Source organism: Cricetulus griseus, chromosome 4 (genome assembly GCF_003668045.3).
Source record: "Cricetulus griseus strain 17A/GY chromosome 4, alternate assembly CriGri-PICRH-1.0, whole genome shotgun sequence".
NCBI lineage: Eukaryota > Metazoa > Chordata > Mammalia > Rodentia > Cricetidae > Cricetulus > Cricetulus griseus.
The window spans coordinates 11,100,506-11,116,794 of NC_048597.1; the positions used below are offsets into that span (position 1 = coordinate 11,100,506).

The 16,289-nt window shown below is 35.8% G+C and overlaps 1 non-coding gene across 1 annotated transcript; it reads right to left on the reverse strand.

Moving 5' to 3' along the window:
- Positions 1–1,847: 1,847 nt before the first annotated feature.
- Positions 1,848–1,953, reverse strand: LOC113835449. Its single transcript, XR_003484992.1, has one exon. It is a non-coding gene; the product is annotated as a small nucleolar RNA SNORA68 (small nucleolar RNA).
- Between the last annotated feature and the right edge of the window lie 14,336 nt (positions 1,954–16,289).

The window sequence follows — 16,289 nt, forward strand, 5'->3', positions numbered from 1 at the left end:
TGTATGAAAATGCAAAAACCAGTTGGTACTGTATGGTTTATAACTACTATTGGGCAGCAAGAACGGGGTCATTTATCGACCTCTTGAAGTTAGGATGGATTGTATAACTAGTTGTAGTTATGAGAATAAATCATAAGAAAATGTTCAGCAAGCAGGTCCTTATTTTCATCACAATCAATAACATTCTTGGAAGTCAAATCAAATCCCATGCAAAGATCTAGAAATGATCAAAAATTTGTCTACCAGTCAGAGGTGGGGGGAGGCAGGAAAATCAAGAGAATGGTTTGGACTTGCTGGCCACCAGGCCAGTTATGCATTCAGTGAGAGACATTGTTTCAGGAAAATAAAATGGAGAATGGCAAAGCAGGAATTATGGTATCATATATAATATAATATAATATAATATAATATAATATAGAATAATGGTATAAAAGTTACTAAGCAAAATGAAAACTGGAAAATTAGCAAAATGAAAACTGGCAAATTAGGGAACAGTGTGCCAGCTTCATCAGCTAGAAATATTATTTTAATGATATTTGCATCTTCTAAATCACGACTGGAAAGCAACACAGTGGAGACACATCTTACTGTGGTACTTATATATGCCACACTGGAATAGAAATCACATTATAAAATATAAATTGAATGGCAATTACTTACAAAAAAAGAAATGCATTGTGGAAGCATATTCTTGTTTCACATTTTAGATGAGGATGTATGACTATCTAGCTGTGGTGCTAATACATTCCACTGCTCATGTCAAACTTCTCACCTTCTCAAATTGCATGAGCACAGATGCTTTGGACTTTTACACTCATGTCATTCTGGGAAACAGTCTTACCATTCTTCAGTAATATTTTACAAGTGAACTAGGTATGGAAAGGATCTCTGGTCCAGGGTGGATTTGTGAGTAGGTGAACTGTTAGCAGTCTTCTTAATGACTTTAAGTCACAATGATATGTAGCCATTGTAAATACCCTTTGCAACATTTGTCCCTAACATGTGAGGCGCAGCATTAAGGGCAGAATGTAGGTCCTGCATTATTCAATCATTTCATTTATAACTAAAATCTGTAAGTACACAAAAACATCTGACAGGTCTGAATGTAAATAATTTATTAATACCCCAATTATATAATGACACTTTGTACTAGTTCTTCAATGTTTTATAAATCTAAGAACAGAAGATCAGTGAATAGAGATAAACCAATCAGGTCTCTATTCAAAATTTCAGTAACTTTTAATTTCTTAAAACCCTGGTTGAACACCTCTAGAATTTGGAAACTGACTTTTTGATGGAAAAAAAATGGCAAAATTTATATCTGTGTATTAAATTATCATAGGACTCTAAGATTCTTATCCTAGTCTGAAATGTATTGTGGTGATATATAGATACAAATATAGCTATTCTTCCTAATGTTGGCTTATATTTTAAGAGAAGTCACACTCATTTTTAGATTCCTCATATTTTTTTTTGTCCTTTAAAGAAAATCATACTGGAAAAAAAGCATGTAATCTACTTAGAATATACAACATATTGGGATTTTTTGTTGTTTGTTTGTTTTGGACACTTGAGTTTTACTCAGTCGGTTTAGAAGCAGGTGTTAGGCTTCTTGGTGTTGAAGTGTGGCTTGTGCTGGCTCTGCAACACACGGTGAGGAACCGGGAACTTGATCTTGAAGTCCTGGAACTGCTTGACAGCCAGCCATTGTCACTTGCCCTCTGAAATCCCTTGAACCTTCCTGATGTGGATGGAGTGAGCACGGGCACGGTGCCGGGCACCCGTGTTTCAGTCTGTGAAGGGAGGAGGAAGTCAGCCCCAGCCACCCACTCAGTGCCTGCCCCCAGGGCTGTGGAACCTCCTGATTTACTCTGGGGGTCACTGCACAGGCCCCCAAAGGCGACAAAGCCCCTTTTGCTGTGTGCACCAACAACATATTGTTTTTAATGAACGTAGCTTTCATGTTCATAGATAAACATTTAATCTATTTTCAACCTAGATTGGTTTTATCCTTGTTTACTTTACCTACAGTAAATATAGTCATCAGCTCAGCTACTAAAGGCAGACATTTTGGCATCCTTTCTTTCTAACTCAACACCAGATAGCTGACTCCACTTACTATCTTTGTGTACAATAAAGAACTAGTAATCTTTCTAAGTAATATGTAAAATAAGATTGTTTCTAAGATAAAAATAAAAAAGAATCGCATACATCTGCAAGAGTATTTGAAGCTCTTTAAAGTTTACTATTATGAACTTCTCAGTATCATCTCTACGGAGAAAGTCATGAGAGAGTACTGAAAAGTCCTCAGAAAATAAATGTCACACCAGCATCAGTAAAGCCTGAACTCTTGCCTGTTGTGTTTGATTACATCAATTTGCAGATTCTTAAAAACAAAACAAAACTTTCTTCTCCATTTTATTGAAGATGAGTAGCAGTTAAGGCAAAATTCTGCCACTTACTGTGTTTAGCCAACGTAAGTAACCTGGAGTTCAATGCCACTTTCACTGTGACTATTAACAGGATTCAAAATTAAAAATTTAGCTAATTGGAGTTGGGTCAATTTTATTGGCCCAATTAAAGGCAGGTCAAACTCCACAAAAAAAAAAAAGGCAGTATGAAAATTCTTTTATTTGAAAATGTCCAAGCTTTCCTTTATCCTTCCTCCTGACGCTTGCCTCAGGGCCATTTCGTATTTAAAAGATTTGGATTGATTTCCGTGCTCATTGGTGCTGCCATTTGCCATCTGTTGTTTCGAGTATTTATATATTTAGAAACACAGGAAGATGAGAAGCTTTGAATGGATGGAATACAGAGACTAAAATATTCATTATATGAACAGTTGTCAGTTGATAGTATTTGGAAAGCTAGAATAAGTTTTGAGCTATTAAGACCACTGGATAAAAGAAATAATAATGAAGCAAAAGAAAGAAACAGGGTTGTAAGAATTTCTTAAGAATATTGGCATATGCTGGAGTCTTTGAAAGTGGAAAAGTAGAAAACAACTTTACTTAATAATCTTCAGCAACCGTTCACTTGTTACAGTTTGTTACTGGCACGTAAAACGTATTAAAAAAGTTTGGGATCTTCTTTAGGCTTCTGATCCGTTTATTGCCATCCTGAAAGAAAAGGAAGTCTTTAATGGGATAACTTATTCATATATATGAAGGGAAGGCAATAAGATTAATGTGGTAAAATATGACTAAGTGGTAATTATGAATTATGCAAATTGTAAAGAAAAAGTTAAATAAACATCTCAGAATGGTATGTAAGTAAGTCTCTAGGGTCATAAAACTGCCAAGAGATCACACACACACACACACTCACGCACACGCACGCACGCACGCACACATTCATTTATGAGAGAGAGAAAGAGAAGCCAGTGAAAAATATTACTCATGTATTTATGTGCCTGGTATTCCTACTTCCCTCTCTTCACCTCACCACTTCACACTTTTCCCCTATTTGTCTACACTTCTTATGGCTGGCCTGTGGCTATGCACACCTCCTAAGGTGGAGCTTGGCCAATATCAAACATTGTTCCCACAATATTTAGTACATCAATGAAATCATGCTACAACTAAGCTGTGCCTCCAAGACTTCTCTTCCCACAGTGTTAAGAATTCCAAGAAAGAATTCAACTGCCCAGTATGTCAACATCTTGAAAAATCTGAGGGAGTCATAGCTTATGACGCACAGTTACAGCCATGATACCAACAAGTGCATGAGGGAACAAAGAGGGAGAAGCTCAGGGCACAGGAAATATTACCCAGAAGGAAGATGCATCCAGTCCATCCCGAACCTTCTAAAGGAATTCAACATATGATTTGTAGGTTTGTAAGGTGATATCTTCAGGAGAGGGAAGTCATAAATTAGTTATGAGAATCCATAGCCAATGAAGACCTGGGAGAACATAAAGTTTATGTGCCTATTACTCTGAATTCAAATAAAGATGCCAGGAAGAACAAAAAAAACCACTTTGATGACTTCTAACAATCAGAGACTTTAATACTGACAACACAAATCTTGAATTACTTTTAGTGTATTTATGAACTGGAAATTTCGTGTGTATATTTTCATACACATGTGTATTAGACATAAATAATAATACTAGTTTTGATTTTTAAAATGTTAAGTGATTTTGATAGTAGGATTAAGAATTTTATAGATTTAATGAGCCTGTCTTAATGTCACAATTTACATATATTCTGTAACTCAATTGACAAAGTATTATATAACTGTATATAAGTGGTAATGTGTATTATAGTTGACACAAATTTATGTGAGATTGGTATTTAAACACGTATTTCTGAAATTTAGAATATAGTGTCTATTATATACATATACATATACATGAAATTATACATAGTATATATAGCAATTCCTCACTAATAGAAACTGGCTCCAGAATACCATATGGATATCAGTGTGGAAAGATGTTCACATTAGTATATGAAATGGAATGGATTCCTCAGTCAGGTGATGGCTAGACAGATAAGAGCACTGTCTGCTCTTGCGGAGAACAAAGATTTGGCTCAAAGCATGAACATGGCAGCTCATAACTGTCTATAATTCCAGATTCAGCGAATCTGATGTGCTCTTCTGACCTCTGCAGAGACTGTATGCACTTGGTGCCTATACATACATGTAAGCACAACATTCATATACATAAGGTAAAAATGAAAAAACTTAAAAGTAAAACAAAAATAGACTAGACTTGGGGGCTGAAAGATGGCTCAGCTGTGAAGAACACTTTTTGGTCTTGCAGGGTACCTGGGTTCATTTCTCAGTACCCACTTGATGGTGCCCAATGTTCCATAATTCTTGCTCCAGGATAATTAACCTCTGTGAGCAGCAGGCACATATGTGGTTCACATACATACATGAGGGCAAAACACATGCAATTTTTTTAAAAAAATCTAAAGAAGTGTATTGATTTGCATATAACATATAAATAATCCAGTGGTCTACCTAAAATTAACTCTATTTACACATATTAATATAACAGTATACAATGCTGGCTTAGTTATGACATACTCATACATGTACATACTGTTTTTCAGTATGTTCACCCCAACCAAGTGTTCTCTTTTCCTCATCTCACTTCCACTAATCCCTTCTTCTCTCCAAGTAGCCCTACTTCTACAGTTATGTCATGTTTCCTCTTGTGACTCAATGAGTTTCATTAGAGATGTCTACAGGATCATGGTGGAAGTTCCTTCACAGCACTGTGAGGCACCTTAGCAATGACTGTACTACTGAAGAAACTGTCTCTCCATTCCGCATAAACCATTCATTTTTCATAAAAGGCTTTGTGGGGAAACTTGCTTTAGACAAAATACTGATGATAAATTGGATCCTGCTGTTTTCTCTTCCTTTTCATCTTCCTTTGTCTTCTCCTCCCTTCCTCCTCTGCCTCTTCTTCTTTGATTCATTAGTTCTAAAATCCAAATAAAACATCAAAAACTCTCCTAACCAATGCCTAGTTTTTGTTTGCATTTAAGATTTTCTCTAACTGTCTTGATGGATATAAAGTAACTCTAAGAATTTTTTTACTTTTGGAGATAAGATGTTCGTGATACTATTGTTAATTCAGATTCCAAACTATTTACTGTGTCATTTAAGGTACTGCCCTCCCCATCTTGTTCTGCATTTCAGCTCTCACTGGACATGTTTCTGACTGTATGTACCATGGGCTATCAGTGCTGAGAACATTCCATGCCTCACCCCACTTCAGAGTCCCTGAAATCTACCACTTTTAATCTACTTCAATGGCTACATATCATAAAATGTCAAATTGTTTAGTATTTATAATAAAAAATTGTTGTGAAATTCTTGAAAACTTTTTCATTAGAAACACAGCTAGCACTCCCAGATTTAGTCTCTTTCTGTTTAGATGTGTCTTCAGCTACTTTATAATGCCTCCCTTTATGCTGTTTCCCAGGTTTCCACTTAAATCACACTATTAGCTCCTAATACAGAAAGAAAAATTTTCAAAAAACTCAGTGTGTTCCAACAAAACCATATATCCTATCTCCTTGAGTGATCTTCTTGGACCAGGTTCAGCTTTTCTTTCTATATTATCACATAAGAATTTAGATTTTAAGCTTTCAAATTTTCTTCTGAATTTAAATTTAACTAATTTTCTTCATTGCGTGGCACATCATTTTAAGACACCTTTAAAATTTATTTCTATTTTTAATGTGAGTGTGTGTGTGTGTATGTGTGTGTGTGTGTGTGTGTGTGTGTGTGTGCGTGTGTGTGTGTGTGATGGCAACAGAGGCCAGAAGTGGTCATCAGACAGCTCTGGAGCTGAGGTTTTGGGTGGTTCTGACCTGCTGAGTGTGGGTGCTGACAATAGAACTCAGCTAAAACACTCAGTCCCCTTAGCCACCAAGTCACCTCTGCACCCCTTCAGATTGGGTTATTTGAGATGCTTATTTTGAAGATTTTTCACTTCATCTGAAAGTGCATGGACTTTGTGAGTTTTCCATCTTGCTGTTGCTTCTATTGTCATTTTAATTTCAGTTTTTTCAGAATATAGTTTTTACTATTATTTAATTTTCAAGTGCATTTTTGCAGTATGGGAGACTGAATTACAGCTCTAGCCTCCAGCCTATTTCTTTTTTGGACATGTATTTTTATTTTTCCATTTCTCTTCTGCAAACCTGTTAGTAATACATTCCATTATTATTTTTGCTTTGGTTGTTAAAGGTCTTTTTAAAAATAGCAATAAACCTTTAATCCCAGAACTTGAGAGGCAAAAGCAGATGGATGTCTATGAGTTTAAGTACAATCTGTTCTACACAGCAGAACCAGGCCATCTAGAGCTACGTAGGGAGCATCTGTAAATAAATAAATAAATAAATAAATAAATAAATAAATAAATAAACCAAAACTTTAACAGTCTTTAATATATAGTTGAATGATATTAATTATATTCACATTATCAATATATGCAAAATTAAAACATCTGCTATCTTTTAATGGTTTTATTTTAGATGTATTTTTAAACACATATTGATTATAGATATTTCTTAGCACTTAAGCAATCAAATTTCACTCAAATTTGATACTTATTTATCATTCAACATACTCTTATTCTGGGGTGTCTAATCTCTGGTTCTTTGTTACCCAAGCAGCATCAGGTGTGGGTTCCATCTCATGGAATGAGCCTAAGTCAAATCAAACATTAACTGGCTACCTCCAAAAGTTCTATGCACTCATACTGGATACTTAATTACCATTCCACAGGCTCTCCATTCATTCTTTGTTTACTGTTATTTTATCTAGAATAGTATTAATTATGCTTTAAATTTTGATTTAATATTTCTTCAGTATAGATATAAAGTAAAAAATGCTCCCCATAGGTTGAAAACCTGTTTTTACTTTTTTTGCCAACTTTTCTATTTCTCTAGCAATAAACTTGTGAATGGAAGACTCAGGAAAGACTCACAAAAAAGAAAAAAAAACTGTTACTGTAATGAAGGTTATAGGAGATGTCACATTGAAAGGAATGGCAAAACCTTAAACAATAGACATAATCCACAAAAAAGTATTAAAGGGATTGTGGGTAAGAAGAACTGAACCACAACACCAAGAAAGTCAGTATCTTTCAAATGAGGTCTAGTCATCATAACCATATATATGACTGACGACATTTCTTCAGGCATGGTGCCTGCAAAAGGCAGAGATGAATTATTTCTGTCAGTGAGTCTACAATACACGGGCAAGGTTTTATGGTGTTAGTCAGGATTCTCCAGGAAAACCAGAAAGCTTGATAGATAGCTGGAGGTATGGATACTAGATGATAGATGATAGATAGAAGATAGATGACAGATAGATGATAAGTAGAAGATAGGTAGGTGATAAATAGAAGATAGATAGATAGATAGATAGATAGATAGATAGATAGATAGATACTACATTATTACTAAATAGATACAATTTGGTGCGTGTGATTGGTTCACGGTGCATGTACATGTTGAAGAACTTCAATAAGAAAGCTGAGAAACAGGAAGATCTCATTTTATTCTCCCAGTTTCCATTGGAAGGCCTGAGAACCAAGTAAGGAGATAGTCAGTGTCTACTGCAATGGCTCTCAACTGTGGGCTGCTACCCTTTGGGGGATGAGTGACCCTTTCGCAGGGTTAGCCAAGATAATCTTTACATCACATATTCACATTATGATTCATAGCAGTAGAAAAATGCCAGTTATGAAACAGCAATGAAAATAATTCTATGGTTGGGAATCAACACAGCATGAAGAACTATATTGTAAAAAGGGGTCACAGCATTAGGAAGGTTGAGAACCACCGACTTAATGCAAGCTTAAGCCCAAATCCAATTCTCGTAAGAGAAGATTGGTGTTCCTCTCATCGATAAAAACAAAATTCTTTCTCCCTCAGAAGTTTATTCTGTCCAAGCTATCAGTGGATAACATGAGGCTTATTCACATTGAAAAGTCATTTATACCACTCAGATGATCAAGTCAAATGTCTCTTTTGTACATAAACAGCCTCACAGACAGATCTGGCAATAATACTTAACCAAACGCCTGGGCTCACCAAAACTCCAACAAACCAGTCCTTGAAATAACCAGCTCAAGATTTCATTTGTTTGGGAGGCTCTGGGGATGGATAATACAGCACTTGTATCTTGATGCATTCTCTCATCTTCTGTTTTATCTCAAGATAAGAGCCATTTCTTTTGTTTCCCCAGAACAGAATTGCTGAGCACACTTATCCTGACACATCATCACAGGAGAAGACAGTGATAGTTTTGCAGCCATTTGAATTATATCTGGGCCTAGAGTTTAGTTCTGTTGTGTACTACTAACTCATCTATGGACAAATGATGAGAGTCTGACCAGACATAAACAACGGTCTGGCTACTAGTTGAAGAGTTGTAGAGAGTTCATTTGGGGATGTATGCTGACAGCTGCATTCCCTGTCCTCCCATTGTCTTCATATTACCTAAAGGAAATATTTGAATTTTTCTGCAAGACAAATTCTTTTTTGAGTTATCATAAATCAGTATACTAACCATAAATAGATAGATACATAGATACATAGATACATAGATACATAGATAGACAGACAGACAGACAGACAGATAGATACATAGATAGAGAGATACATAGATAGAGAGATAGACAGTATAGTGCCAGGATTGCCTTAACTGCTTATTGTTTTATATGTTTGCTTGTTTTTAAGCAAGGGATATCTAAAGCATTGCAAGTAGTTGTCCAATAAATTCCTGTTATAAATTATGAGCATCAAAATGAAAATTACTTTTCAACTTGCTGTTAATATTATTATGTTAGATTTAAGGGAATTTACACACGTTATGATGAAGGTACACTACTTTACAGAAGAATTTATATTTCTATGTGGTTCCCAAAACATTTTTAGAGGATAAAATATGCCATGATAAAATCACAGTTTAAAGTTTCACATTTAAAGGTGACCATTCCTAAGTGAAACATTTCTACAGGAATTCCAAACGACCTACTAAAATGCCTGGCATTTCTATAAAAGCCTTTCTAGATATTTTTGTTCTAACATAGCATTACCTCAAGGAATTCCACAGGCTGCCCCTCCCCACATCTGCTAGCAAAGCCCCTGTCAAATGTAAGCCAGGAAGTATGGTTATGAGACCTCCAGCACTCTCCATCAAAACTGATTATGGCAGTATAAATGTCTACACAAAAGAATGAGGACGTATTATTTCTACTCCTTGGTTTCTAGATGAAGAAACAGAAAGGTCATATTGTGTTTGCCTATTGTCTTAGTAGATGAACTAGTTCTAAAACAAAGCAATTCAAAGTCTTTAATGGTTTCCCTACAGATATGTTCATATTTATCTTATTGATACAAGGTCTCATGTAGCTCAGGGTGGCCCCCAATTCACTATGCAGTTGAAGTTGACATGGAATCCCTGACCTTCCTACATCTGCCTCCGAAATGCTGTAATTGCAGGCAAGTGTGACTATGCCCAGTTAATGAGGTGCTGGATATCAGACCCAGGACTTTTGCATGCTAACAAGTTTCCCTAACAGTAGTGTTATACCCCGTGGTACACACACTTTAAAAGAAAGAAGAATTTTACACACTAATAATCTAGAGATATAATTGGACATGATACCCAAGATCTTTCTTGAAAATGTCTAAAACTGGAATTTGGCATCATACCTGAAATATATACATATCTCTTTTAAGGTAAAATACAATGTTTCTTGTCACATATTACAATTAAAGAATAAAGGAATTCAGATAAAAAATTTAAAAGCTGATAAAAGTATAATAGGAGCAATCTGAATACTTTCCATCGTTGTCAAATAATATGCCCTCTTTATCCTCTGTAGATTACAATATCTGTTTTTAGAAGTTGATCCATGGAGAATGGAAGAGGGTGTGTATATGTCTGTGTGCTTACTGTGTTTGGGGCTGGGTAGTCTTAGGAAAACTATGTTAAGGATAATGATGTCACATTTCAAAATAAACACAGGCAAATCTAGAGAAGTCTAAAGAGACTTGACATTTTACTAAATCCTACTCCAAGAAAAGTGTTTCCCTTAATAATCTAAGTCCTTGACTCATTTTTCTCAAAGCATAAGCACATGCAAAGTAGAGAGGAACAGAAGGCTTTAACTACCCCTATCTCTCGGGGAGTTCACTCTTCCTCTAGGCAATTCTGTTTCCACCACTACAGAGTCTGAAATCCAACATTTTACCTTTTAGGCTCTAAGTCACCATGCCCAAAATGTTAACAAGGAACTGAAATTATCCTTCACAAAAACAAATAAATACCTCATTATAAGTAAGCACTGCTGGGTTGGTATGGTAGTTCAGTGGGTAAAGGCAATGTAACCTGTAAACATGAATTTTGTCTCTGCAACCAACACAAAAAGTGAGGAGAGACTGGACTCCACAGATTTGTCCTCAGACCTCAACACTCTTACTGTATATAACATGCCCCCCTTTCCACATACAGACAACAAAAAAATAAAAGATTTAACTTGAGTATTCCTCTCTTTCTGTGATAATCAGGTCAATATTAGGAAGAAAGTAATCTGGTTACATAAGTTTATAAATTCAAGCAAAGAATACATGACTAATAATCTTCTTAAATAGCCCCAGGATTATACTTAGTTTGAAAGGAAGGATTATCGCTAGCTTGGATGCTTTTGTAATCAGGACAGGTTCCTGGAATTGACGCATAATATAGGTCGAATACCCCTAACTCCCAAATCCAAAACCTGAAATGCACCAAAATCCTAACGATGTCAAAGACAGAATACTCTGCATCTGAACACATGCAAAGGGTTAACAGTCAAAAATGCAGGTGCACTGAATGAATTGTATAAAATTACATTCAGGAGATGTACGTATAGGGCCTGTGAAACCTAACTAAATTTTATGATTAGTTTGTTATTTTGTTTATTACTTAGCTTCATTTCCAAGACATTTCATGTAAAATTCTAAAATGTGAAATAAGAATAAGCTAAACTCTGAAAAACATATTCCATAATTTTGCATAACGGGTACTCAACCTGTAGTAACAAGAAGGAATTGGAAATACCATACTCTTGCGATATTATTCAGGACTGGCTGCTCTGAACATCTCTCTGCCTTTCTTGCTCATTTGATGTGAGGGAAAAGGAAAGCCAAGAACCCAAAGTGTCTAAGTTTTAGGAAATCTCCTGGTGCTTTCCTATGTGCATTTGCTCCTTTTTGGTCTTGATGTTTGTGGGTGCCAGCTTCCCATCATGCTAACATTTCCTGTAAGATTAGATTTTTCAGCTTAGTGCTGCTGGTGGTCCACATGATGGAGAAGCCCATTTGGGAAAGCAAATTTCCTGAAGATTGTCCTAATGTCCTAGTCTAGATTGGCCTCCAACTGTTTTGAGTGGAATTATGCTGCTTGCATGAATGTGTTCTTGGAGCTTTTCAACTGATTGTCAGAAAGGATAGCAATTAATTCTGTCTATAAAAACATGGATGAAAAGGGTCTCGAGTTGATGCTGTAAAGATTTTTCTCGAAGTAGAAGTTACTAACGACGATGACTGACTTGAGTCTGCATGTGTTTCTGGAGAAGTTAATCGATTTAATGCAATACCTTGCCCATGTGGATATGGAAAATTAAAATCAGGCATTTCACAAAGAATTAGCAACCAGCAATCTGGAGACTGAGCATGTTGACCTATCTCTATGTTCCCACCCTTTTGGGGATCTTGGAGAAGTTAAGAAGAAATATTGGCTGATGCTGATACATGCTGTAAGAGCAACTTGTGTAAAGAGCAACAATTTTCTGCCAAAAATCCAGTTGTTTTAAGCATCTCAAAAAAAGTTGGTGTGTGTTACCTCTACTTAAGTATTTCTGGTTCAAATTATTTTGTGCAACAATCAGTTCTGGCAGAAGGGTTGGTTTCCATGCACTGGTATCAAGATGATGGGAATACAAGGCTGTTTCCAATTGCAAACTATATTAAAGGGTAATTATGTTCCATGGAAGAGATACTTTCCAAGATAAGGCCAATGACATACTCCTTAGAAACATTTTTCATCATCAAGAATGTTTTCTTTTAATGGTGGTCCACCGACAATCTGTGGTGTGGGGGTGTGTTTCATTTCCCAAGCTCTAAGACTGGACAATTTTGAGGCTTATAATTTTTAGCAGTATGAATCTCATGTGCAGAATAGCGAAAATAAGAGGTTCCATAGCTTAATTTCCACACCTGCATATAATGTGCTTTGATCATACTGACTCTCTGTTGAGTTATTCTGCTTTTTCTTATCCCTTCTTCCACCTTTCCTTTCCATGTTAAAATAAAAACAAAAACTTATTTTGTGTTCTTGCTCTCTCCCTTCCTCCTCTATCTTTATAAAATTCTTTTTCTTTTCTTTCTTGTTATTAGTTTTAAGACATAGTCTCATTAAGTTGACTTCATTAAGTTGATGTTGAACTCACTCTGACGAACAGGCAGTCCTTGCATTTGCTAATAATCCTATAGCCTACAGATCCAGATGAGATTATAATATAGATATATAGAGAGATAATAGATAATAGATAGATATTACAATATAGCTTATAGATATTTTCTTGCTTTACCTTCATCTCTCCATGCCACGCATCAAGATTTCAGTTTTTGAAGGTGAAATGCGATACTGGTCTTTATGAGAATGACTTTGTTCATTTACCATGATTATGTCCAGTTCCATCCAATTTCATATTCTATCATGTGTATTCATCACTTTGTCTTTGCCTATTCACCCACTGAAAGTTTAAAGTAGATAATTTTTGCAAGGATAAAAGTGTAACATTTTATTTATATTTCAATACACCAATGGGTAGAAATATTACACAAGGGGAAAGTACTATAATTAATTCTATATTTACACACAAATGAATATTTTACAATGTAATTCATCCTTCTTTGAAACAGGAAGTTCAGGACCTTTGGATGTCCTTATGCAATTTTCATATTACAGACAAGTTCAGAGCTTACCTAGTTAGCAATTGTGCTGAAAACAAATAGTTTATTTTCACAGTTCATATTTTAGTATTTTTCTGCTTTATTTAGCAATGCCAAGAATTCCCCAGAATTTTGTCATTCTCTTTGACTCTGAATCAAAAATATTAAAGTAACAGACAACTACTTCTTTTGTGTTGAAGAGTTTGCCACTCTAATATTTGCCTTTTCTTCATAGAGAATTTAAATTCAGATAAAGTGAAAAACCAACATTTTGAGTGCTCTAACTTTCTCACTTGAAATTCTTATTGAGTATAACTTGAATATATTTGATTTTGGTGATTTGTCTTGTGGAGAATTTTTCTCATGACATCAAACAAACTGAAATTCTACATTTCAAAAAAGCCACAACAGAAGTGAAATTAAAATTTTAAGTGTCAAATTCTTAGCAAATTTAGATTTATCCATAATTTTATAAAATGAGTAATCACACGAATTTATGTGATGACAGCTGGCAATATTTGTAAAGAGCTGGAGATGAAGACACAGAAGGGAGACAAAACAAGTATTTGCAGTGTGTGGGATCTGGGGTGTGAGTGGAGGCCATGAGCTCTGTATTGAATTTTCTCAGTGAAATGGAACAGCAGTTCACAGAGTCAATGCACAGGTATGGAAAGCCATCACTAGAAGTTTATGGTGGAGCACATTCCTTTGAAATGATCACTAGAAGAGTAAACAGACCCAGAGAATATAGAATGATCACTCAACAGCAATGTCAGCACCACGAATTTGACAGGAGGTCGTTCCAAACATGTTGAGGTCCAAGTGCAACTGGAGAGAAGATGCAACAAAAAATATGTGAGGTGAGGAACTCTTGACTTGTTAGGTGCTCAGAGACTAACTGTGTTTGCTTCCTAATTAAGCCTGGACTATTACTAGACAGTTGATAAAAAGAGCAAAGATTTTTTTCATAGGAGACTTTCAATTCCTGTTTCCCCCTCCATTTTGATTACTTTTGGCTGCAACTACCTGTTGTGATGAAAACAATAAGCTTCATTGGGGTTAGAATTTTAAACACTATTAACTTCTTCAGTTCTTTACCAGTTACCTTTTTCATCCCATGACAAAATACAGGGCAGAAACAAGTTAAGAAAGGAGAGGTTTGATTTAGTGTAGGCCTTGTTTACAGTTGAGATTGCCAGGAAGCATAGGGTAGACAGACACAGGGCTGAACTCTTAACTGTCAAAGGTCCTTCTAGTCCCTGTTTGCATCAGGCAGGTCCTACCTCCTGCAGGTTTTTGTGGCCTCCAAAATCAATGCCACCATCTGGGAAATGTGTTCAAACACATTAGCATGTGGGTGATATTTCACATTTAAACCATAACAAGTTCCTTTAGAATTATTCTTCTAAAAATAATATGAAAAAATTAAGGGAAAGTCGGAGCTCTTGCCTGAAATTTCATCCTCTGAAACGCGGTAATTGAAATATAAAAATGTCCTCTATTTGAACAGCTTTCACTTTGCATCCATCACTACTGAATGCGTTGTGAATAACAACACTACCACACTACTTAATAGTTTTATTTTAGCATATTTAAAGCTATTCAGACTTAAATTCTAACTCAGTAAGTAGACAAATATTTAGATGACTAATAACCGCAAATGAAAAATTCCAGTTTGGTTGCCTGTGGCTTTTAACATTTGTATAGACAAACAAAGTGATAACAGACAAAATTCCACCTGTAAAAAAACATATGTCCACCTAAGCATGTGTCTGTAATTGCTCTTTGGAGTAACCAAATTATTGTCTGTTTACATGAAGGGAGAAACAAAGAATACCAAGTCATGTAAAGTTAGCAAGATAAAATTGAGAGATTTGTGAGTAGAGAATGAACACATCCACATATTTGGCTGGGCAGAGTCTGAAGTGAATGAACCACAAGTCTCCATCTTCACGTTTCTCTTCTCTTGTTTGTCCTTCATACAGTTCATTTGTTCTACCTTTGTTGTCTCCATAGATCTCGCCAGTAATCTAAGAATTGTTCTACCAACTGAGATGACAAAATTAGAGGACTAGTCTGGCATCTGTCACAGTTACTATAAATGCCAAGTAAATGGTCAAAATATGTAAATCTTCTTATTATATTTTTGAAACACAAGTTCATTGCCATTCCTTGTTAGGAGGAGAGCTACTCAGAAACACAGAATGGCCTCTTTTTACAAAGCATATGTTTTATTACTCTTTAGAGAGAAGAGGGATGGGCTTAGATGCTGCTGAAGTATGGATGCCAGCAGAGTTGCCTGTGGCTGAGGCATACTTTCCCACACAAGCCTCAAGTGCCAGGCTGGCTGTCTCCATAGTAAGTCAATATGTGTCTAAAAATGCCCTCTTCCTTTCAGTAGACAACTTCAAGTTTGAAAAGCGTCAGTGTAGTATGTGGGAAAGCAACAGTATCAGAGGGAAACAGTCTTCCACATTATCTAATTTAAAATGTGTGTTTCTTTTCAATTTTTGATGATGAAAAGGAAAATGGACTATCAAAGTTCCTTCAAGGAATAATGGAAAAATTCCCTCTTCACCTACTTCAGATTTGGTATTTCATTTTCCTTTTAATTGTTTTAATTCCCTCTCTGTCTCCTCTCTGCTCTCCCTCTCTCTCTCTCTCTCTCTCTCTCTCTCTCTCTCTCTCTCTCTCTCTCCTCTCTCTCTCTCTCTCTCTCTCTCTCTCTCTCTCTCTCTCTCTCTCTGTGTGTGTGTGTGTGTGTGTGTGTGTGTGCATTATGACATAAGACCCTGATTTTAAATATAGGAA